Source organism: Lepidochelys olivacea (assembly GCF_965140295.1).
Source record: "Lepidochelys olivacea isolate rLepOli2 genome assembly, chromosome: 1".
Taxonomy (NCBI): domain Eukaryota; kingdom Metazoa; phylum Chordata; order Testudines; family Cheloniidae; genus Lepidochelys; species Lepidochelys olivacea.
The window spans coordinates 351,385,162-351,408,711 of NC_140411.1; the positions used below are offsets into that span (position 1 = coordinate 351,385,162).

General features: G+C 47.2%; 1 pseudogene across 1 annotated transcript; it reads left to right on the plus strand.

The window, feature by feature from the left end:
* Nucleotides 1–1,372: 1,372 nt before the first annotated feature.
* Nucleotides 1,373–3,010, plus strand: LOC311532473 (feather keratin 4 pseudogene; annotated as a pseudogene). Its single transcript, XR_014714569.1, has 2 exons — nucleotides 1,373–1,399; nucleotides 2,425–3,010. The product of XR_014714569.1 is annotated as a feather keratin 4 pseudogene (transcript).
* Nucleotides 3,011–23,550: the final 20,540 nt, after the last annotated feature.

The window sequence follows — 23,550 nt, forward strand, 5'->3', positions numbered from 1 at the left end:
CACAAACACTCGCTGGTGTTTCACACACGCAAAGGGTTCTAGTCTTAGAATATTAATAAATGGTTGTTGGGATTAGACACCTCTGCACTGAGTAACACAGTCACTTTAAACAAAATGGAGGCCAAGCTCTCATGGCGTTCTGTTCAGGGCCTCATCATCAAAGGAAGACTCCTCCGCCTCATTCCCCGGCTATGGAACCCACCCATGCAGAAATCTGTTACACTTTACACAGCATGCTGGTTCTGGCAGGAATGTTTTGTGCAGCATGCCTTATGGCTGGTCAAAGTTAATGTCAAATCCCATCCCACAACCATCTCCTCCTTCCTCAAGAATGTGTGATTTTCCTCTCTCCTCTGCTCATTGCTGGGCTCCGTCAGCTGTGCTTTCTCACAAGACGTTCTTTTCTTGGCTCCTCCTGGATGGAGAGATCCTGAGATAAAAGAGCACTGCTTCCTTCCTCTTTCCGCCATCCCTCCCCTTGACCCATCAGCAAACCAGATCTAGGCAGCTCTTTGAGAGGGCATTGGTGACCCACGTACAGGTCCAATGTTAGGTGAAGCTTGACTCACCAGAGGGTAAGATTCACCCCTGGGCAGACGGCCATCACAAAGGCCCATGTTTGAACGTTTAATATTGGTTTACAGTTGTTCATTGGCATCGTACAATCCCCCAGCCAAAGGGTGAATTTCAGACGTAAGGTCCTGACAAAAAACATTGCTGGAGGCAATGGAAAGTTTCCCATGAATTTCTAAGGGAATTGGGTCTGACCCATTGGGAATGCAGGTGGTGAGAATGCATAAAAATGGCTCCCTCCTTTCTGACAGGGTGAGAATGAACTGCCCGATGTCCCTAACCACGACCAGCACAGATTGAAAGGAACAAACTGGATTCCTTTCATGACACCCACTTGTGCTACTTGTGGCAACTTAGAGATGACATCTTAGAGACAAATTAGTCTCTAAGGTGCCACAAGGACTCTTCGTTGTTTTGCTGATGCAGACTAACAAGGCTACCCCTCTGAAATCTGCCACTTCAGATACAGATGCCACTCAGAGTCACCCGGACATTCATTCTCGTTGTAGCATCTCTGAAGTAAATGGAATGGCACGAGGAACACAGTTGACCCGTACCATTTGAAGATGAAAGAAAGATGAAGAGTGCAATCTGCATGTCACGCCCTCTCAGGCTCAGAATAACCTAATAATCAAATTCCCAGAGGCAAACAGCTGGATCCAAGGAGGATTTTGCAAGGCAATCAAGTTTGTTTGATGACTAATTAGAACCGCCTCCACAAATGGCATCGCAGATCCTCCAGGCAGTCCTAGGATCTGTATAAAAGCGCTCACCACTCAGGGATTTTCTAAAATCTTCTGCGGACTTCATCTCCTCAGTGAACTGGGTAAGTCCAATTCAACTCAATGGATTTGAACTCTAGAGATGTAACTTTAGAAAGTCATTTAGCCATTTTTCACTTTGGTGGATTAGGAAGCGACTTTCCCAGGTTAGTCCAGAAAGGACCAATTCAGTGGTCTTTTACTTTCTTCTCAAGCAGCTGTTACTCCTCTCTCTTGGAGACAGGAGAATGGATTAAGCTTACAAGTGGTGAGATCCAGTGTAGCAATTCTTGAGTTCTTCTCAGGAGAAATTCCCATTCAAGGTACTTCTCCTCAGATGATGTAATTCAGTGTCGCTCCATGAAAGTCAGTGGACCTGTAGCCCAGCTGAGGAGCTTGTCCGTCGTGATTTGTTTGGAGAAAAGTAAAGTTTTCTTTTTATTCATCAGCAAGTATTGTTGACTCACAAGCTTTGGGAAATTAGAGATCTACACTGTGATACCAGGTTTCAGAGTAGCAGCCGTGTTAGTCTGTATTCGCAAAAAGAAACGGAGTACTTGTGGCACCTTAGAGACAAACGAATTGATTTGAGCATAAGCTTTCGTGAGCTACATCCGATGAAGTGAGTTGTAGCTTACGAAAGCTTATGCTCAAATCAATTTGTCAGTCTCTAAGGTAGCACAAGTACTCCTTTTCTTTTTACTGTGGTACGAGAATTCAGTGGTTTGCATGCAGAAGTTAAATCCTCAAACGACAGGAAGCGATTATCGTGATCCCAGCCCTGTTCTCTTTGAGTAATGTCTAAAATGGACACAGAATCCCAGGGGCCCAGCATAGAAATCGTGAGCCTTCTTCTAGTCAGTGTTTTTCAGACAACGCCATTGAGAGGGGTTGAAGGGGCCAGCTGGGAGGGAAGTTTCATGAGAGTGAACAAGAGGTGTAGAAAGAGGATATAGGAAGAAATACATGGCCATGAAGACAAGGACTTAGTCCACTCTTCCTTTCTCTCATGGGCCACAAGAGCTTCAAAGCCTTTCTTCCACCAGCCCTTGTACCTTCTCTTTACTCTAGTCCCTGGTGTGTCTTTCAGGTTTACCTCCATCCCTGAAAGATGAGTTTCTCCAGCCTGTGCAATCCAGAATGCGGGGTGGCCCGGCCTAGTCCAGTCACTGGCAGCTACAACGTGCCATGCGTTCGGCAGTGCCCTGACTCCGAAGTGCTGATCAGACCCTCACCGGTTGTCGTGACCCTCCCGGGACCAATTCTCAGCACTTTCCCTCAGCACACTGGAGTGGGAGCCATAGGAGCACCTGTGGTCGGAGCCGGTTTCGGGGGCTCATTCGGTTCGGGGGGATTGTACGGCTCTGGAGGCCATTATGGAGGATTGTCTGGTTTAGGGGGATATGGTGGTTATGGGGGATTCGGCGGTTCCCTGGGTGGTTATGGTTATGGGGGAATATGTGGTTCCGGGATATCTCGCCATAGGTACCTCAGTGGAAGCTGTGGGCCATGCTAAATCCAGCAGGAAGATCCGTGGATGAAGGAAGAACCAGGAATTGAATAGCAAGAAACAGATTCACCCCTGACCTTCTGGGCATGGCTTTCAGAGTGCTGTGCAAACTTGGCTCCAGTTGAGCTCAGTGGGAGCTGTGTGTGCTCAGCACCTTGGTCTGATAGCCCTGCTGCATTTCTAATGTTACGCTTTATGACTCTTTCTGCCAAGGCTTTGCCAAACAAGTGCTGATTCTCGCTTTCACCTGTGGATTCATTCTGAATAACACACAGGCTGTTTACACTAATTCCGCAGTTTAAGGAAAATAGGGCCCTTAAAACAGGCATCAGTTATATTTATTATCATTTGAGGTCCCTTGAGCAAGGGAAAAAGAGACCTTGCTGTGAAGGAGAATTAGACCCCGTCTGTTCTATCCTTTCCATCAGTGCGTATCTTTAGCCTCTCACTTTGACCTTCTCTGAGGCAGACGTTTAATTGAGAAGTTGAACAGTCCTCTCCTTCTGTATTGCATTGTCTCACTTCCCACCGACTGAGGGAATAAAAGTAACTCAAATTGGTTGCAAAGGGGACTTGTTTGTCCACCTCTGCAGCTTCAAGAACAAAAAAGCACATCTTGTGTGAAGAACGTCCCATTGAGGTGGGTGATCGGTTGCAGCCTTTCTTGAAAAACTATAATTATGTTCTTTCTGCTCTTGTATTTTTCCTGTACCTGTGTATTGCAAATGTCACTCGCATTAAAAACACTGATGCATCATAATATCCGTCTTCTGGTTCTCCTTGCTCCTCCCTCCTTCTTTAAACATTGCCCTAGACACAATTCATCCCTGAAGAGCCAGCAGCATCAGGCCCTTCTCCAGAGGTGACTTTTTGAAGCCCTGGAGCGATAGGAGAATTCAGCCTTTGAAGTAGTTTACAGCATTCTGTTGGGTTTCCGTACTGGGGTGGAGTTCCACCTTGCATTACGTGTTCTAACAACGTAATGTTAACTCACCCTAGTGAGAGGTGTAAATTCAACCGGCTCCATCTACGGACAGGACTCCTTTGTGAAGCGGACAGTACCCAATACACACAAAACCAGCTTGAGAGCGACAGAGGCAGGTCTCTTCCCTCCTGACTGACAGGAGCAAGTTCATCCCATTGTACGACCTGCCTTAACTCCCAGACCTTAAGCACATGGTTTCCAGTACAGATACATCATCATCTGTGTAATTATCAGACAATTAAACAAAATCTGTCCAAATGCTTTTCAACGATTGTGATGACCAGCGGGCTCTGGGCTCTGGGCAGAGCCCTCACATGCCACCCTTTGTAAACTTAACCTGTACGCGTCCGACCCAGAGTATCCCTGTAAAACGCCAGCAACTCTGTGCCTTCTATGGGTCCTGGCTCACACCTCACCCTTTCCTCTGACTCTGTGGACTCTTCCACTGGTTAATCCGTATGCGTCAGCTTGGAACCCTCCTGCCCGGACACTGCATTTGCCACCACATTCTCTTTGCCTTTAATATGGACAATTTCCATGTCATAGTCCTGAAGCGCTGTGCTCCAGGGCATCCCTTTGGTACCTTTATTCCCCTGTAGCTTTGCATGGAGGGTGTAATCTTGGCAGTTCAACCTGGCGAGGATAATACCTCTTTGCGGTGATTTGAAAGGGGCAGCATTTCCTGCTTTCGGCATGGATTTTAATCCACCCTCAAATCATTGCTTTCTAAGGGATTCTCTGCCCTGCTATCCCTGACCAAATCCAAGGTTTCTTCACCAGCACAACAAATTCAATTGACTGCCCTCTCCCTTTCAGAATTAGTTTTAATCTATTCATATGCATGGTCTGCACCGTTACTCTGCTGCTGGGCTTCCTTACGTCATGTGTGACGGCATTCACCCCTTCAATCCCCTCAAACGGTCCTTCCTATAATCCTGCCTTTTGTTTTCCCTCACTGGGGTCAGCACTAACGCCAAATCAGTCGTCTCAAACGACCATTCTCCAGTACGCCCGTCACACCAAACATGCTGAGTTTCTGGCTTTTTCCAAGGGTCTGTCACTCTCAATTCCTCATTACCTGTAAATTCTCCTTAAAATGAGTGACGTACTCTCTTAGATGCCGCTCTCTTTCCTCAGCACGGCCCTCCCCAGAGCCTCCAATCAAATCCTAGGCTCCCCTAGCCTGCTTCCCATACAGCAGATCAAAGGGGGCAAAGCCAGTAGATTCTTGGAGGGTCCCCTGCTGGCCACGGTAGAAGTTCCGGGTCCCACAACTGGGAGCTGCGAGGTCCCCTTGCTACCCACGGCAGCTGAGAACTCCAGCCCTGCCACTTTTGGGCTGAAGTGGAAAGTGTCACAGAGGTCGCAAACTGCTGTCCTGGGCAGCACTGTATGGGGAGGAGGTGAGCAGTCCTCAGTGGTAAAAGAACAGGTTAAGGATTATTTAGAAAAGCTGGCTATGCACAAGTCCATGGGTCCAGAGCTAAGCGTCCGAGGATGCTTAGGGAATTGGCTGAGTGATTGCAGAGCCAAAGGCCATTTTCTTTGAAAAGTCACAGCTTTCAGGGGAGGTCCTGGATGACTGGAGAAAGGCAAATATAGTGCCCATCTTTAAAAAGGGGAAGAAGGAGAACCTGGGGAACTACAGACCGGTCATAGATTGAATGAATGGACTATAAGGTGGATAGAAAGCTGGCTAGATTGTTACGGGTACTGATCAATGTCTGGATGTCTAACTGGCAACCAGTATCAAGCAGAGTGCCTCAGGGATCAGTCTTGGGACCGGTTTTGTTCAACATCTTTATGAATGATCTGGATGATGGGAGGATTGCACCTTCAGCAAGTTTGCAAATGACACTAAGCTGGGGGAGAGGTAGATACGCTGGAGGGTAGGGATAGGGTCGAGAGTGACCAAGTCAAATTGGAGGATTGGGACAAAAGAAATCTGATGAGGTTCAACAAGGACAAGTGCAGACTTCTGCACTTAGGACAGAAGAATCCCATGCTCACAAGAGGCTGGGGACCGACTGGCTAAGCAGCAGTTCTGCAGAAAAGGACCTGGGGATTACAGTGGACGAGAAGCTGGATATGAGTCAACAGTGTGCCCTTGTTGCCAAGAAGGCTAAGGGCCTATTGGGCTGCATTAGTAGGAGCATTGCCAGCAGATCGAGGGAAGTGATCATTCCCCTCTCTTCCGCACTGGTGAGGCCACATCTGCAGTATTGTGTCCAGTTTTGGGGCCCCCCCCTATATAAATTACGTGGAGAAATTGGAATTGGAAAGTCCAGCGAAGAGCAACAAAAATGTTGAGGGGGCTGGGGCACATGACTGATAAGGTGAGGCGGAGGGAACTGGTCTTGTTTAGTCTGCAGAAGAGAAGAGTGAGGGGGGATTTGATAGCAGCCTTCAACTACCTGAAGGGGGGTTCCAAAGAGGATGGATCTAGACTGTTCTCAGTGGTAGCAGATGAGAGAATGAGGAGTAATGGTCTCAAGTTGCAGTTGGGGAGGTTTAGGTTGGATATTAGGAAAATCTTTTTCACTAGGAGGCTGGTGAAGCACTGGAATGCATTACCTAGGGAGGTTGTGGAATCCCCTTCCTTTGAAATTTGCAAGATCAGGCTTGACAAACCCCTGGCTGGGATGATTTAGTTGGGGATTGATCCTGCTTTGAGCAGGGGGTTGGACTAGAGGACTTCCTGAGGTCCCTTCCTACCCTGATATTCTGTGATTCTAAGAATGAGTGGTTGCACTCTGAGGTGACCAAAAAGGTTGTTGTGAGAACCCCTGCCTAAACAGACCTCTGCTGGTAATATATGAATAGAACTGGGTCCATGGATGGTTTACATGAATACAGATTTCCCTATCGCTGAGACACCAATTACTTATACCAGCCAGAGTTTTCTTTCGGGTACTACTTTTAGCTGTCTTGCTGGTCATGGCCTCACAGCTGTCAAAGAGACAAAGAGACTCTTATTAAAGAGAGGGAAAAGGAGAAAGGTAAAGACAACTGCACAGTACTTCACTTTGGAAAAAAATTGAATGCACATGAGATGCTGTCTGGAGAGACTCATCACTGTTGGGAACACTGGGGCATGGCCACTAGGTAACTCGAGGGGATGGAAGACCACGAGTGTCGATGAAGCCCCCTCGCACTAGGTCCCGGTGTCCTTGCCCCACCCCCTCCCCCTGCCTGGAGGCACTCGCAGCAGCTCTGCGTGCTAGGCCCAAGTGTCCTTGGCCCCCCCGCCTGGAGGCACACACAGCAGTTATGCTGAGAATCTGCAACAGTATGTTGCAGAGTCAGACTGCCTGAAACTAAGCAAGGCCAAACAGGGGAGATATGGAAGAACAATGCTGAATAAAGCAGCTTTATGTATAGTTTAACAAATGATACAGAGAATCAGGGAACTAGCTGGGAACTGGATTGGCTGGCTATATGGATACTTACTTGGAGCAGCTTGCTATTGGATAAGTATGCTGGGGAAAAGGATGTATAAAAGCCTGTGTAACTTCCTGCTCTGTTGTACAGGATTTGAGTTTCAAATCTCCCTGTACCTTTTTGAAGCTTCAAATAAACTTTTCTGCTTCTCCACCCCGTTGTGATTATTGGGTGTAGCACACCGGGTAACGAACCAACTCAAGCTGTTGTTCAGCCTCTCGGCACTGGGTGCCGGTAACAGCTTTTGGCGTCCCTGGGTGGGCTCGAGGCTGCAATTTAGCCTTGCCCGGACCCCTCCTGGAGGTCAAGGATTGCGGCGAGAACCGACGCCCAGCGCGCACCGGTGAGTTCATCGGGGGCCTCGGAGGAGACGCGATTTGATCGACCCCAGAGGGCACAACGGTGCAACGCACTCATATAGTGGAGAAGCTGTTGTGGGCGGCGGTGAAGAACCGGTCCCTTAGACGTGGGGGAGGAGCAGCTGCAGGACGGCGGTGAAGAACCGGTCCCTTGGATAAGGTAGGAACCTTTTAAAATCCGGATTATATGCTCTGTTGGAACCTGGGGACGCCCAGAGTTACCCTGTAGGTATGGGACAGGGACAGAGCTCAGAGGTTAGGGCACGGTGTACGCCCCTAGAGTGCATTCTAGCAAACTGGAAGGTATTTGGTGCGGATCCGATGACTAAGAGCCAATTAAAACGATTCTGTACAGTTGACTGGTCTCAATATCAACTAGAGGACCAGGAGTGGTGGCCACCAGGAGGGTCAATTAATTACAACACGATCCTTCAGTTACTCCTGTTCTGTCAGAGAACAAGGAAATGGAATGAACATATGTATGCGCATTTGTTTCTGACTTTATGTACTCGACCAGATATTTTACAGCACTGTAATCTGACTCCAACTGGGTGCCGGCAACATCACCATTCGCGGTGTCCTCAGGGCAGAGTATCAAAAAGCAGGGCGGAGATGCTAGCTAGTGGTATGTTCTAGAATTAGATTTCACCAACCCAGTACCAAGTGTGAACTCCCAAAGTACTACGGTAGTTTTATAATGGAGTTACAGACAGTCCCCTTAGAGACTCCAATCTATCGTGGCTGCCAGGCAAGCTGGACTGTGTGATAAATGGTGGTGACTTCCAGGAAAAATCACAAAATACTCATGTTACAACCAGTCCCACGCTCACCCTGGTCGATTTGCATCCCAGGTCTCCCACCAAAGACAACACTGAGAGTCAATTCTACAGTCAATTCTAACTCAAGTTTATTAGCTAAGAAAAAGGAAGGGGAGTTATTGAGATGTTATAGCAGATAAAAATATATGTACAGGTTAGTCACAGTCTAGAATTGCTAAAGGTAGCGGAGATATGGGAAACTGGCAGTTTCCCAAAAGTCTTTTAGGGCAACCCAGAGTAACTCTCCTTCTCATTTAGTTATTCTGCCTGTGAGAATCCAACCTGTCCAGAGATAAAGAATTTTTCCTTGTGTCCATACTTATAGTTTCTTTTCACAGAAAAGAAGCTGACAGAGTCACAGCCTATGTGGGCTCTTTCTCTGATGGCAGAGAGAGAAGAATGCATGTCAGGTCTTTGATGAAAACATTCAAGACCACTTGCCTTCAAATGCAGAAGAATTCACACCTTCCTCTTTAATTTCTTCATTTGCATGACTCAAGGCTTCTTTCTCATTGGATGGGTTATGTAGTTACAGGGGTATACACAATGTAAATGTTTGCTATTACATTCTAACTGGGTACAGATACGTGAAATCAATGCATGCACCATCCCATTAGTTGTCAGGACATTTCAACACCAAATAGATTCTTATCCATTCAACCATCAGTTTCCTTTATTCTTGCAAAGAAGTGAATTGGCCTGGCTTCCAGCTGAGAGTTTGTCAGTTCTCAGCTGGCACTTGGCTTACCAGAGTTGGCACTTGGCTTACCAGCGTCACAGCAGAACTGAAAGCTAAGCTTGAGTTTACCGGAGTCTCAGGTAAAGTCTCTGATCACTAAATCTAGACAGTCTGCCGAGTCAAAAGCAACATCTTCCCTCCACTTTCTTGCAGGAATCTTCCGTTGGAATCTGTGCAGACTCTTCCTCCTCCTCTGCTGAAATCACGCTTAGCCAGTCAGAGAATTGGTTAACCAACCACCCCGTGAAGTGTATCGATTTTCAAAACCCAACTCTCTTACTGTGAAGAGCAACACGTAAATGACTCTTCCCCACAATCACGTTACCAGAAAAGTTGGTGACTCACACTCGTTGAGACAATGTACTTAAAACAGTTTGGCTAAAATCCAAAAAATTCAAAGTGTACCATTAAAAGAAAAGAAATTAATCTTCCCTCCCGATTTCCCCTGTAATTAACATTCCCCAGGCTTCCCTGCTGGAGGGTTGTAACAATATCACTCACCTGCGAGAAAATACTTCAGCGTTCGGGCAAACAGGCTGCTTCCTGCTTCTGTGGCCTAGCTTCTCCCAGCCTGCACAGAGCCCAGGGCCTGGCGCAAAGCAGCTGCCCTCACCCCTTCCCTCATGCAGTCTGACCCCAGCAACAGGGAACCGATTGGAGCAGACCCAAAACTACCATACCCAATTCCAGAAGCTTCTGGATGGGGAGTGCTAAATCTGCCTAGCAACAATGATATTAGGAAAAAAGGAACTCTCAAGTTAAATAAGCTCTGGAATACATTTACCAGCTCCGGCTTTATTTGCCATTTTTACAGATTTGTTTTTCCCACAGAAATCTTGACAGACTGTGGTGCAAATTCCATGTCTGTAGTTTTTCAAAAGGCAACGGAATAATGTGGTGCAAAGCATATAAAGGCTGCTCCCTATAACCCAGAAACAAATGGATTTGCACAAAGATTTGAAGGAACTATTAAAAGCTATGCTAAGAATGTACGTCACCTGGCACGAGACTGATTGGGACACTTTACTTCATTATTTGCTCATTGCGGTCAGAAGTGTTCCCCAAGAATCGAATGGCTTTTGCCCTCTCTGATCTCCTGTATGGGAAGCAGGCTAGGGGAGCCTTGGATTTGATTGGAGGCTCTGGGGAGGGCCGTGCTGAGGAAAGAGGGTGGCATCTAAGAGAGTATGTCACTCATTTTAAGGAGAATTTACAGGTAATGAGGAACTGTGTGCGACAGACCTTTGGAAAAAGTCAGGGAACTCAGCACGTTTGGTGTGACGGGCGTACTGGAGAAAGGTCGTTGGGCATGGCTGATTTGGCGTTAGTGCTGACCCCAGTGAGGGAAAACAAAAGGCAGGGTTATAGGAAGGACCATTTGAGGGGATTGAAGGGGTGAATGCCGTCACACATGACGTAAGGAAGCCCAGCAGCAGAGGAACAGTCCAAAGCATGCATCTGAATAGATTAAAACTTCCTCTGAAAGGGAGAGGGCAGTCAACTTAATTTGTTGTGCTGGTGAAGAAACCTTGGATGTGGTCAGAGAGAGCAGGGCAGAGAATCCCCTAGAAAGCACTGAGTTCAGGATGGGTTAAAATGCACCCCCAAAGCAGGAAACGCTGGCCATTTCAAAGCACCACAAAGAGGTATTTTCCTCGCCAGGTTGAACTGCCAAGATTGCACTCTCAATGCAAAGCTACAGAGGAAAAAGATACTAGAGGGGTGCCCTGGAGCACAGCGCTGCAGGAATATGATATGGAAATTGTCATATTAAAGGCAAAGAGAATGTGGTGGCAGATGCAGTGTCCGGGCAGGAGGGTTCCAAGCTGATGCATACAGATTAGCCAGTGGAAGAGTCCACAGAGTCAGGGTAAAGGGTGAGGTGAGAGCCAGGACCAGCAGGAGGCACAGGTAAGGCCAGGGTGAACTCCACCCCAGTACAGGAAACCCAACAGAATGCAGTAAACTACTTCAAAGTCTGAATTCTCCTATCGCTCCAGGGCTTTAAAAACTCACCTCTGGAGAAGTGCCTGATGCTACTAGCTCTTCAGGGATGAATTGTATCCAGGGCAATGTTTAAAGAAGGAGGGAGGAACAAGGAGAACCAGAAGACGGATATTATGTGCATCAGAGTTTTTAATGCGAGTGACATTTGCAATATAAAGGCACAGGAAAAATACGAGAGCAGAAGAACGTATTTTCAGTTTTTCAAGAAAGGCTGTGACCGATCACCCACCTCAGTGGTATGTATTTCACATAAGATGTGCTTTTTTGTTGTTGGTGCTGCAGAGGTGGACAAACAATTCCCCTTTGCAACCATTTTAAGTGACTTTTATTCCGACAGTTGGTGGGAAATGAGACAATGCGATACAGAAGCAGAGGACTACGCAACTTCTCAATTAAATGTCTGCCGCAGAGAAGGTCAAAGCGAAATGCTAAAGATACATATTGATGGAATGGATAGAACACACAGAGTCCAATTCTCCTTCACAGCAAGGTCTCTTTTTCCCAGGCTCAAGGGACTTAAAATGATAATAAATATAACTGATGCCTCTCTTAAGGCCCCTATTTTCCTTAAACTGCGGAATTAGTGTAAACAGCCTGTGTGTTATTCAGAATGAGTTCACATGTGAAAGCGAGAATCAGCACTTGGCTGGCAAAGCCTTGGCAGAAAGAGTCATAAAGCGTAACATTAGAAATGCAGCAGGGCTATCAGACCATGGTGCTGAGCACACACAGCTCCCACTGAGCTCAACTGGAGCCAAGTTTGCACAGCACTCTGAAAGCCATGCCCAAAAGGTCAGGGGTGGATCTGTTTCTTGCTGTTCAATTCCTGGTTCTTCCTTCATCCACGGATCTTCCGGCTGCGTTTAGCATGGCCCACAGCTTCCACTGAGGTACCTATGGCGAGATACCCCGGAACCACATATTCCCCTGGAACCATAACCACCAAGGGAACCGCCGATTCCCCCAGAACCACCATATCCCCCTAAACCAGACAATCCTCCATAATAGCCTCCAGAGCCGTACAATCCCCCCGAACTGAATGAGCCCCCGAAACCGGCTCCGACCACAGGTGCTCCTATGGCTCCCACTCCAGTGTGCTGAGGGAAAGTGCTGAGAATTGGTCCCGGGAGGGTCACGACAACCGGTGAGGGTCTGATCAGCACTTCGGAGTCAGGGCACTGCCGAACGCACGGCACGTTGTAGCTGCCAGTGACTGGACTGGGCTGGGCCACCCCGCATTCTGGATTGCACTGGCTGGAGAAACTCATCTTTCTGGGATGGAGGTAAACCTGAAAGAGACACCAGGGGCTAGAGTAAAGAGAAGGAACAAGGGCTGGTGGAAGAAAGGCTTCGAAGCTCTTGTGGCCCATGAGAGACAGGAAGAGTGGACTAAGTCCTTGTCTTCATGGCCATGTATTTCTTCCTATATCCTCTTTCTACACCTCTTGTTCACTCTCATGAAACTTCCCTCCCAATTGACCCTTTCAACCCCTCTCAATGGCTTTTTCTGAAAAACACTGACTAGAAGAAGTGTCACGATTTCTGTGCTGGACCCCTGGGATTCTGTGTTGATTTTAGACATTACTCAAAGAGAACAGGACTGGGACCACGGTAATCACTTCCTGTCGTTTGAGGATTTAACCTCTGCATGAAAACCACTTGATTCTAGTATCACTGTGTAGTTCTTTGATTTTCCAAAACTTGCGAGTCAACAATACTTCCTGATGAATAAAGAGAAAACTTTACTTTTCTCCAAACAGATCATGAAGGACAAGCTCCTCAGCTCGGGTTCAGGTCCACTAACTTTCATGGAGTGACACTAAATTACATCATCTGAGGAGAAGCACCTTCAATGGGTATTTCTTCTGAGAAGAACACAAGAATTGCTCAACTGAGTCTCACCACTTGTCAGCTTAATTCATTCTCCTGTCTCCAAGAGTGAGGAGTAACAGCTGCTTGAGAAGAAAGTAAAAGACCACTGAATTGATCCTTTCTGGACTAATCTGGGAAAGTTGCTTCCTAATATGGCTAAGTGAAAAATGGCTAAATGACTTTCTAAAGTTACATCTCTAGAGTTCAAAATCGATTGAGTTGAATTGGGCTTGCCCAGTTCACCGAGGAGATGAAATCCGCAGAAGATTTTAGAAAATCCCTGAGTGGTGAGCGCTTTTATACAGTTCCTAGGACTGCCTGCAGGATCTGCGATGCCATTTGTGGAGGCGGTCCTAATTAGTTACCAAACAAACTTTATTCCCTTGTAAAATCCTCCTTTGGATGCAGCTCTTTTCCCCTGGGATTGTGATTATTAGGTTATTCTGATCCTTAGAGGGCATGACATGCACGTTGCACTCTTCATCTTTCTTTCATCTTCAAATGGTACAGGCCAACTGCGTTCCTCATGCCATTCCATTGAATTCATTGGTGCTACAATGGGAATGAATGTCCGGGTGACTCTGAGCGGCATCTGTATCAGAAGTGGCAGATTTCAGAGGGGTAGCCGTGTTAGTCTGCATCAGGAAAACAACGAGGAGTCCTTGTGGCACCTTAGAGACTAATTTGTCTCTAAGGCATAGTCTGTATGTTGCCACATGTAGCACAAGTGGGTGTCATGAAAGGAATCCAGTTTGTTCCTTTCAATTCATACTGGTCGTGGTTAGGGACATCGGGCCGTTCATTCTCACCCTGTCAGAAAGGAGGGAGCCATTTAAATGCATTCTCACCACCCGCATTCCCAATGGGTCAGACCCAATTCCCTTCGAAATTCATGGGAAACATTCCACTGCCTCCAGCGTGTTTCTTGTCAGGACCTTATGGCTGAAATTCACCCTTTGGCTGGGGGATTGTATGATGCCAATGAACAACTGTAGTCCAATATTAACAGAACGCCATGAGAGCTTGGCCTCCATTTTGTTTTAAGTGACTGTGTTACTCAGTGCAGAGGTGTCTAATCCCAACAACCGTTTATTAATATTCGAAGACTAGAACCCTTTGCGTGTGTGAAACACCAGCAAGTGTTTGTGAGGAGCTTTGAACTCTGGAATCCTGAGGTCGCTGAAGAACTTCCAGCCTTCACACCCTGAATCTCTCTGTTTGATCGGCCTAGAAACAGAGACACGTTGAGAAGAAGGTCACCTAGGATCGGTTGCAGGAACAGAAATACAACCCTACTACAGGCAGGGTGGTACCTAGGGTGGGGCGAATGGGTCAGCCGCCGAGGGCATAGAGCTACTGGGGTGCAGAAATGGGGCAAGTGTATTGTCTCCCCACCACAGCATTGGACACAACAGCCTCCAGATGGAGCCAGGGGGCAAATGATTAAAATGGTTAAGGGGGGCAAATTGGTGGGGATGGGCAGGGTCTGAGCTGGGGGCAGTAACTGACTGCATGGGGGCACGGGGATCACACATCTGGAGGCAGGGGCAGAAGGCGGCCAAGGAGGAGCGGGGTGGAGCCAGGGTTGAGCTCAGGGGTGAGGGGCTGCTAAAGGGTGGCTGAGAGCAAAGCCCGAAACAGGGAGTGTTTTAGTCAGCACTCAGCAGGGGTAAAACACACCCGGCTCCCTCCTGTAGCTGTGTGGTCCTGTGACTGCGACCTGCCCTTCCTTCTTCCTGCCTCAGCCTGATTCAATCCTTGTTACAGAGAACAGAGTAAGGAGCCTCCCTGCGACTCACTGGGATCACGCTCCATTACCTGGCCAGCAAGGTACACTCACACGCCAGGGAGCCGACACCTGCAGCACGGCCTGGCCCACGATGCTGGGCACACCCGGGCTTCTCTTTTCAAAGGCCTCTAATTTTGGGCTTGGGACAATTTTCACTTGTGCCAAGTCAGCTAAAATACAGGCCATTGACTGTCCAGGTGAAGAGACCAGTGGGTGCAGAGCTGCATTGGGACTGCTCGTGGGGTATCCACTGGCAAAGAAGCTGTCCATTGTGACCTGTGCTTGTCGCATTCAGGGCTGTGACCCAGCCAGTCTGTTCCTCACACACTTCTCTGTGTCCATCTCGTCCCCATGACCAGGGCATTGGCACACACTGAAGCACAGCACGATCCCATTTCACAATCACCCCAGCCTGGTACCTTCTTCTGTCTCCACACTTTGGTGGGAGGGGCCTGGCCTCTCCAGAATCATAGAGTCATCGAATTATAGAAGATTAGGGTTGGAAGAGAGCTCAGGAGGTCGTCTAGTCCAACCCCCTGCTCAAAGCAGGACCAACACTAAATAAATTATCCCCCCTCACTCAGCCTCTCCTCAAGAGTCCTGTGCCCCCACTCCATCATCATTTTTGCTGCGCTCCGCTGGACCCTCTCTTATGTTTCCACACCCCTTCTGTAGGGGGGGCCCAAAACTGGATGCAGTTCTCCAGATGTAGCCTCACCAGTGCTGAATAGGGGGAATAATCACTTCCCTCAATCTGCTGCCAATGCTCCCACTAATGTCACACAATAGGCCCTTAGCCTTCTTGGCAACAAGGGCAGACTGCTGACTCATATCCAGTTTCTCATCCACTGTAATCCCCAGGTCCTTTTCTGCATAACTGGTGCTTAGCCAGTTGGACCACAGCCTCTGGCGGTGGATGGGAGTCTTCCGTCCGAAGTGCAGGACTCTGCACTTGGCCTTGTTGAACCTCATCAGAATTCTTTTGACTCAATCCTCCAATTTGTCTCGGTCACTCTGGACCCTATCCCTACCCTCCAGTGTCATATGCAAACTTGCTGAGAGTGCAATCCATTCTATCATCCAGATCATTAATAACATGTCGAAGAAAATGGGACCCAGGACCAAACCCTCAGGCAGTCTGCTTGAATCAGCTGCCAGTTAGACATCGAGCCGTTGATCACTACCTGTTGAGCCCCACAATCTAGCCTGCTTTCTATCCACCTTATAGTCCATTCATCCAATCCATACTCTTTTATCTTGCTGGCAAGAATACTGTGGAAGACCATATGAAAAGCTTTGCTAAAGTCAAGATATATCACATTCACTGCTTTCCCCATATCCACAGAGCCAGTTATCTCATCACATAAGGCAACCAGGTTAGTCAGGCATGACTTGCCCCTGGTGAATCCATGCTTACTGTTCCTGATCACCTTCGTCTCCTCCAAGTACTTTAAAATGGTTTCCTTGGGGACCTGCTCCATGATTTTTCCAGAGACTGAGGTGTTCAGAGTGGGGGAGGAACGTTGCCATAAACCTGCATGAAAACCTCCTAAGAAATCTTACAACCCCAGAAATCTTACAAACTAGCCCCGCCAAATGCCTGTGTCCCTCATAAAAAGGCTAGAGAAAGGGTGGCTTCTGCTTATACAGAGTCAGATGCTCTGCTGGTAATTTCATTGCTCGATAAACCACCTCAGCAGTAAATTCATTCTTTTTTTACTCTTGAGTCCCGTTTGTTCTCTGATGTGTGATTGAGAGAGGTGGCTGCTATTCTAGCCAGAGTCTAACTGGGGGGCGACAGAAAACCAACCACCACTATTAGTTTTTTATAATCAGAAAAGCAATTTTATGTCTTTCTGAATATGTTTCATGCCATAAAGTCACTGCACTATCCATATTTCTATTATGACTATTCTCAGTCCACTGTTGTTTTCAGTACCTATGAATGAGTTTACTTAAAGGTTATACAGGAGGACACTATGGGGATGTTAGAGGTTTGGGTGAAAGTTAAGGTGGCACCTCAAAGAATCAGACAGTAGTTTTTATTGTCTATGTACTGTACCAATACACAAAAATAAATACATTATCATTAAGACTAAGATTATGTCCCAGAGACCACGGAATCTGTGACTTCCACAGACCTCTGTGACACTTTCCACTTCAGCCCAAAGGTGGCAGGGCCGGAGTTCTCAGCTGCCGTGGGTAGCAAGGGGACCTCGCAGCTCCCAGTTGTGGGACCCGGAACTTCTACCGTGGCCAGCAGGGGACCCTCCAAGAATCTACTGGCTTTGCCCCCTTTGATCTCCTGTATGGGACGCAGGCTAGGGGAGCCTTGGATTTGATTGGAGGCTCTGGGGAGGGCTGTGCTGAGGAAAGAGGGCGGCATCTAAGAGAGTACGTCACTCATTTTAAGGAGAATTTACAGGTAATGAGGAATTGAGAGCGACAGACCCTTGGAAAAAGCCAGAAACTCAGCATGTTTGGTGTGATGGGCGTACTGGAGAATGGTCATTTGAGACGGCTGATTTGGCGTTAGTGCTGACCCCAGTGAAGGAAAACAAAAGGCAGGATTATAGGAAGGACCGTTTGAGGGGATTGAAGGGGTGAATGCCGTCACACATGACGTAAGGAAGCCCAGCAGCAGAGGAACGGTGCAAAACATGCATCTGAATAGATTAAAACTAATTCTGAAAGGGAGAGGGCAGTCAATTGAATTTGTTGTGCTGGTGAAGAAACCTTGGATTTGGTCAGGGATAGCAGGGCAGAGAATCCCCTAGAAAGCACTGATTTGAGGGTGGGTTAAAATCCACGCCGAAAGCAGGAAATGCTGGCCCTTTCAAAGCACCACAAAGAGGTATTTTCCTCGCCAGGTTTGAACTGCCAAGATTACACCGTCAATGCAAAGCTACAGAGGAAAAAGATACCAGAGGGATGCCCTGGAGCACAGCGCTGCAGGACTATGATATGGAAATTGTCCATATTAAAGGCAAAGAGAATGTGGTGGCAGATGCAGTGTCCGGGCAGGAGGGTTCCAAGCTGACGCATACGGATTAGCCAGTGGAAGAGTCCACAGAGTCAGGGTAAAGGGTGAGGTGCGAGCCAGGACCCAGAGGAGGCACAGAGTTGCTGGCATTTTACAGGGATAACCTGGGTTGGACGCGTACAGGCTAAGTTTACAAAGGGTGGCATGTGAGGGCTCTGCCCAGAGCCAAGAGCCCGCTGGTCATCACAACCGTTGCAAAGCGTTTGGACAGATTTTGTTTAATTATCTGATAATTACACATAATTATCTGATAATTACACAGATTATGTTTAATTATCTGATAATTACACAGATAATGATGTTTCTGTACTGGAAATCATGTGCTTCAGGTCTGGGAGTTAAGGCAGGTTGTGCAAAGGGATGAACTTGCTCCTGTCAGTCAGGAGGGAAGAGACCTGCCTCTGTCGCTCTCAAGCTGGTTTTGTGTGTATTGGGGATTGTCCGCTTCACAAAATCAGGCCTGTCCACAGACAGAGCCCAGTGCTAATCAAGAGCTTGTGAAATCGACAAGAGAGAGGCACACAGGAAAAAAACCCAACAATCAGCTGGGCAGCTCCCTCTTTATGAGTAAAGACCATGGAGCGTTGGAGCACCCCTGAGGGGCAGAGGTTACCCCTGCCCCCCCCCGCATCCTTCACCGAGGAAACAAGCTGATAGCGTCGCTTCCCTCATTGAAAACAGAGCACAGCTGGCTGCAGAACACTGCAAGGACTCTGGGTGAGCGTGAGTTACATATGTCCAGGTTTTACAATGCAAGTTCTGCTTTTATCTGATATGTGGAGCAGGATTGCATCTCGGAGGGCTCGGGGGTTGAAGTGGGCCTATTGCTATTCTCCACAGCACTTGAGATTCCTCCCAGCTAGGTATCATCTGCAAACTTTATAAGTGTACTCTCCGTGCTATGATCTAAATCACTGATGAAGATATTGAACAGAATGGGACCGAGAACTGATCCCCGGGGGACGCAACTTGATGTGCCCTTCCAGTTGGAGTGTGGACCCCTGCTAAATACTCTCTGGGAATGGTCTTCAATGAGTTATGGACCCACTTTATCCTAGCCCCATCTAAGATGTATTTTCCTAGTTTGTTTATGAGAAGGTCAGGCAAGAGGGTATCAAAAGCCTTACGGAAAATTAACATAGACCACATCTACTGCTTGCCCACTATCCACAAGACTTTTCAATCTGTAAAAGAAATCGATTAGGTTGTTATCACAGATCTTGTTTCTCATATATCCATGCTGTTACTTATCACCTTCTTATCTTCTAGGTGTCTGGAAATTGATTCCTTAATTACCTCCTCCATTGTCTTTCAGGATTCCTGTAGGTGACTTTGGTGTAGTTTCGTTTTTCTATCAGGGCAGAACTGAGGAGGGCAGGAGTGAGGCAGTCAGTTCTGTTTGCAACATGCTTGTGAAATCAACTTTTGGTCCTTTCATTTCACCAAGGAGTGGGGGTTTCTGTTGGCCAGTAGATGAACACATGTGGGCAGAGAGTCAGAAGAAGATTAATTGAATTGAGTTTTCTTGGTGCAATGACATCCAACATCTCAATGTGAAGCTGAACGATTTTTGCCCCATTGCCCTAAATCTTGTCAGCTCATCTCCAGCATTGCAGAGTGTAAAGTTGGTGTCAAGGAGGAGAGCTGGTTGAATTTACACCTCTCACGAGGTTGAGTTAACATTACTTTGTTAAAACAGGTGAGGCAAGGTGGAACTCCACCCCAGTACGGAAACCCAACAGAATGCTGTAAACTACTTCAAAGGCTGAATTCTCCTATCGCTCCAGGGCTTCAAAAAGTCACCTCTGGAGAAGGGCCTGATGCTGCTGGCTCTTCAGGGATGAATAGTGTCCAGGGCAATGTTGAAAGAAGGAGGGAAGAACAAGGAGAACCAGAAGATGGATATTATGATACATCAGTGTTTTTAATCTGAGTGACATTTGCAATACACAGGTACAGGAAAAATACAAGAGCAGAAAGAACGTATTTTCAGTTTTTCAAGAAAGGCTGTGACAGATCACCCACCTCAAAGGGACGTTCATCACACAAGATGTGCTTTTCTGTTCTTGCAGCTGCAGAGGTGGACAAACAAGTCCCTTTCGCAACCATTTTCAGTTGCTTTTATTCCCTCAGTCAGTGAGAAGTGAGAAAATGCAATACAGAAGCAGAGGACTACGCAACTTCTCAATTAAATGTCTGCCGCAGAAAAGGTCAAAGCAAGATGCTAAAGATACTTATTAATGGAAAGGATAGAACAGACGGGGTCTAATTCTCCTTCACAGCAAGGTCTCTTTTTCCTGCTCTCAAGGGACTTAAAATGATAATAAATGTAACTGATGCCTCTCTTAAGGTCCCTATTTCCTTTAAACTGCAGCATTAGTGTAAACAGCCTGCGTGTTATTCAGAATAAGTCCACCAGTGAAAGCGAGAATCAGCACTTGTCTGGCAAAGCCTTGGCAGAAAGAGTCATAAAGCGTAACATTAGAAATGCAGCAGGGCTATCAGACCAAGGTGCTGGGCGCACACAGCTCCCACTGAGCTCACTGGAGCCAAGTTTGCACAGCACTTCTGAAAGCCGTGCCCAAAAGGTCAGGGGTGAATCTGTATCCTGCTGTTCATTTCCTGGTTCTTCCTTCATCCACGGATCTTCCTGCTGGGTTTAACATGGCCCACAGCTTCCACTGAGGTACCTATGGCGAGATACCCTGGAACTATATATTCCCCCGGAACCATAACCACCCAGGTAACCGCCTAATCCCCCATAACCACCGTAACCCCCTAAACCAGACAATCCTCCATAATGGCCTCCAGAGCCGTACAATCCCCCCAAACTGAATGAGCCCCCGAAACCGGCTCCGACCACAGGTGCTCCTACGGCTCCCACTCCAGTGTGCTGAGGGAAAGTGCTGAGAATTGGTCCCGGGAGGGTCACGACAACCGGTGAAGGTCTGATCAGCACTTCGGAGTCTTGGCACTGCCGAACACACGGCACGTTGTAGCTGCCAGTGACTGGACTGGGCCGGGCCACCCCGCATTCTGGATTGCACAAGCCGGAGAAAGTCATCTTTCTGGGATGGAGATAAACCTGAAAGACACACCAGGGACTAGAGTAAAGAGAAGGTACAAGGGCTGGTTGAAGAAAGGCTTTGAAGCTCTTGTGGCCCAAGAGAGAAAGGAAGAGTGGACTAAGTCCCTGTCTTCATGGCCATGTATTTCTTCCTATATCATCCTTCTACACCTCTTGTCCACTCTCATGAAACTTTCCTCCCAACTGGCCCCTTCAACCCATCTCAATGGCTTTGTCTGAAAGACACCAACTAGAAGAAGTGTCATGATTTCTATGCTGGACACCTGGGATTCTGTCCATTTTAGACATTACTCAAAGAGAACAGGACTGGGATCATGGTAATCACTTCCTGTCGTTTGAGGATTTAACTTCTGCATGCAAACCACTGGATACTGGTATCACAGTAAAAAGAAAAGGAGTACTTGTGGCACCTTAGAGACTAACAAATTGATTTGAGCATAAGCTTTCATAAGCTACAACTCACTTCATCGGATGTAGCTCACGAAAGCTTATGCTCAAATCAATTGGTTAGTCTCTAAGGTGCAACAAGTACTCAGTTTCTTTTTGCAAATACAGACTAACACGGCTGCTACTCTGAAACCTGGTATCACAGTGTAGTTCTCTGATTTCCCAAAGCTTGTGAGTCAACAATACTTGCTGATGAATAAAGAGAAAACTTTACTTTTCTCCAAACAAATCACGAAGGACAAACTCCTCAGCGGGGGTCCAGGTCCACTGACTTTCATGGAGCGACACTGAATTACATCATCTGAGGAGAAGTACCTTGAATGGGAATTTCTCCTGAGAAGAACTCAAGAATTGCTACACTGGATCTCACCACTTGTAAGCTTAATCCATTCTCCTGTCTCCAAGAGAGAGGAGTAACAGCTGCTTGAGAAGAAAGTAAAAGACCACTGAATTGATCCTTTCTGGACTAACCTGGGAAAGTTGCTTCCTCATCCACCAAAGTGAAAAATGGCTAAATGACTTTCTAAAGTTACATCTCTAGAGTTCAAATCGATTGAGTTGAATTGGACTTACCCAGTTCACTGAGGAGATGAAGTCCGCAGAAGATTTTAGAAAATCCCTGAGTGGTGAGCGCTTTTATACGGTTCCTAGGACTGCCTGGAGGATCTGCGATGCTATTTGTTGAGGCGATTCTAATTAGTTACCAAACTTCATTGCCTTGCAAAATCCTCCTTGGATGCAGCTGTTTTCCTCTGGGATTGTGATTATTAGCTTATTCTGAACCTGAGAGGGCGTGACATGCACGTTGCACTCTTCATCTTTCTTTCATTTTCAAATGGTACGGGTCAACTACGTTCCTCGTGCCAATCCATTGACTTCAGTGGTGCTACAATGAGAATGAATGTCAGGGTGACTCTGAGTGGCATCTGTATCAGAAGTGGCAGATTTCAGAGGGGTAGCCGTGTTAGTCTGTATCAGCAAAACAACGAGGAGTCCTTGTGGCACCAGAGACTAATTTGTCTCTAAGGTGTTGTCTCTAAGTTGCCACAAGTAGCAGAAGTGGGTGTCATGAAAAGAATCCAGTTTGTTCCTTTCAATCCATGCTGGTCGTGGTTAGCGACATCTGGCAGTTCATTCTCACCCTGTCAGAAAGGAGGGAGCCATTTTTCTCCATTCTCACCACCTGCATTCCCAATGGGTCAGACCCAATTCCCTTCGAAATTCATGGGAAACATTCCCTTTCCTCCAGCATGTTTCTTGTCAGGACCTTACGTCTAAAATTCACTCTTTGGCTGGGGGATTCTATAATGCCAATGAACAACTGTATTCCAATATTAATGGAATGCCATTCTTCCCAGGGAGGCAAAAAAAGCACTGAGTACATTAGCTTTTTCCAAATCGTCTATCACTAGTTTGCCTCCCTCATTCAGTAAGGAGCCCACACTTTCCTTGACTTTCTTCTTGTTGCTAACATACCTGAAGAAACCCTTCTTGTTACTCTTAACATCTCTTGCTAGCTGCAACTCCAGATGTGATTTAGCCTTCCTGATTTCACTCCTGCATGCCTGAGCAATATTTTTATACTCCTCCCTGGTCATTTGTCTAACCTTCCACTTCTTGTAAGCTTTTTTATCTTTTTTTGTGTGTTTAAGATCAGCAAGGATTTCACTGTGAAGCCAAGCTGGTCGCCTGCCATATTTACTATTCTTTCGACACTTCGGGATGGTTTGTCCTGGTAACCTCAGTAAGGATTCTTGAAAATACAGCCAGCTCTCCTGGACTCCTTTCCCCCTCACGTTATTCTCCCAGGGCATCCTGCCCATCAGTTCCCTGAGGGAGTCAAAGTCTGTTTTTCTGAAGTTCAGGGTCCGTATTCTGCTGCTCTCCTTTCTTCCTTGTTTCAGGATCCTGAACTCGACCATCTCATGGTCACTGCCTCCCGGGTTCCCATCCACTTTTGCTTCCCCCACTAATTCTTCCCGGTTTGTGAGCAGCACGTCGAGAAGAGCTCTGCCCCTACTTGGTTCCTCCATGCACACTGTCCCAGAGGCACTGCCTAGAGCCCCTGAGGAGGCTGCCTGGTGCGTGATGCAGGTCAATGCTGGAGGCTCCAGTGCA